Below are 2500 nucleotides of genomic sequence, written 5' to 3' on the forward strand. Positions count from 1 at the left end.
TTTTCAAAAGACTCTTAAATTTAAAAATCGATTGTTATGACTTGTGGCTTGGTAGAATGTTCCAAACTGAAGGTGCTCCGGAGACATACGCTCCTAGAGTTTTCTTTGTTTTCGCGGTGGGTGGCATGAGCAGAAGTCTTGCGTTGATCTCAGTGACTAACGTTCATGTTTCCTAATCCTGACAAGATCACACACATATCCTGGAGCCATACCATGAATAGCCTTGAAGGTTATGACAGCAATTTTGACACAGGCAGCCAGTGTATCGCATGTAATACCAGTGTGATGTGGCTGTAGCGTGGAGTTCCACAGGTCAAATAAGCGGCACTGTTCTGTAATCTTTGTAGTTTACCAATATGTATGTCTGGGTTTCCAAACAGCAAGCTATTGCAGTAGTCGATGCGGCGGCGATGAGTGCATGGATCAGCACATGGACTTGCACATTTGATTTATTCAGACCGTACTCCCAAGTATTTTTGTGACTGAGGCTGGAGAAATTATGGTATTACCATTACACAAACCACCTTCATTAATTTTCACTGACTGCTGTTTCGCCAAGGAGCATAAGCTTGGTCTTTCCATTATTTATCTTCAATTTGTCAGTAATCATCCAAGCTTAAATGTCCCCAATACAACTTTCCATGCTCTTTACAGCATCATTGGCAGAAGTGATACAATTTGGACTAAATGATAGATACAATTGCGTATCATCAGCGTGTGCATGCGTTGATAGAAGATGACGTTTGATTATGTCAAACAGTTTGCCGGCATATATGGTGAAAAGCAGCAGTCCAAGACATGAGCCTTTGGGGACGCCACACTCCGAGTGGAACTTTTCAGGCTGGCACAGTTCGATTGTCACCCGCTGCAACCTAGTGGTTAGATGTAACACGAACGTTTGTGTAGTTTGATCAGGTACGGTGATTCAAATCAATAAGAGTGATTCGCTCTGCAATTTTACGGGGAATTTAACTGGAAGAACGGTCAAATAGGACTCCTCTGCTCCTGTGCTGTGTTTATGCAAGAGTATAAATATAAGGATTTGTATGGGGAAAACGGTTTTTCTCAAAATTCAAACAAAAATGTACGATTTAAAATTAAAAAATAGCTTACCTTGCTTCGGTCTTGTGTGTCTGTCTCTGGTACGGTTTCTGGGTCGATAAAGAGCAATTTAGGAGGTTTTTGGTCCCTCTTTTTTCCCTCTATATTTCCCTCTATATATCCTTTCCCAAGGGTGGGGAGCCGAACAGAGATTACTGAAGGAAAAGGGCCATAAATTCGCTCCCAAGGCCTTGATCACCTCCAAAGATCACGGACGATCCTTTGCCACCCATTCATCTTCTTCGTTTGAGTCGCTTGTACACTGAGAAGGCCAAACTCTGCATATCGGATGAGCTTTACCGTTGGAAAATCGCCCGTCCCAGATTATGCTGACTAATGAAAACCATAAATCGTGGACATCCCCGATAATCTGGTATGGTCTGGGACGAATTGGGAAAATAGGAAGCATTTCTATTTCCCAACGTGTCCCAGATTTTAGCGATCGTCGGCAATCATTCCTGGCATATGAAAACTCATTTGTACTGTCGGGGAGACGTCGGCGGTGATTTTAGCTCGTTACTAAATCCTGGAAATTGCAAGTTTCAATTTTTGGCGCACTTTACATTTTCCACCAAAGTCACTATCAGGAGAATCTGAACGTGGAGGGGGGTGGAAGTAAGCTTATTTTCTTGACATCGTGATCCACTATTTTTGTTGTCCATGAATCGTGATGTACCAAAAACCGTGCTGTGAATCTTGATTTAAGTGTACTCAGGCAGTGTTTACACGAACATGGTTTCATTTGTAACCGCATCGTTTTCGATGCTGTTACGCCTTCTGTTTACACGAACCGGTCGAGACCATTGGGGAAATCGTGTCGATTTCAAAACTCTGCCAAAAGTGGAGCGTTTTCAAAATGATATGGTGTCATCTGTCGTGTAAACAGCAAAACTGCATCAATTTGAATATGGTTACTATTTTGGCGCAAAATTTGCATTTGCGAAAACGATTCCATGTAAACACTTCCAAACTACATCAATTTTGACGCGGTTTCAAAGTCATGAAACTGTGTCAATGTTAAACTGCATTCATGTAAACGCTGCCTCAGTGAAACCCAAACTCAGCTCAACTCCTTGATTGTGAGTCATTAATACACATACATTGGAGAAAATGAAACGTTAATTAAACTGGAAGGACCGTGACTGGAATCTTGTGGAGTAATTTAACTTCACTGTGACACTCCTCTGTGCCAATGGCTTCTTTTTTACATTTTAATGCCTTTTCCCTAGGAGTTTTATTGACTCGTGGAGATCGTGCCAACAGGTGGTTGAGGTTAAAGATGAATTCATATATCTTATAGAAAAAAGAATTTCCTTGAGTTCTTGACTCTGCCCGCAACCTAGGAAATTCAGTGTACGAAAGTACCAAAAGGATAACTATCTGAGCCGCATATTATATC

The sequence above is a fragment of the Montipora foliosa genome, chromosome 1, assembly GCF_036669935.1.
Source record: "Montipora foliosa isolate CH-2021 chromosome 1, ASM3666993v2, whole genome shotgun sequence".
In the NCBI taxonomy this organism is placed as follows: domain Eukaryota; kingdom Metazoa; phylum Cnidaria; class Anthozoa; order Scleractinia; family Acroporidae; genus Montipora; species Montipora foliosa.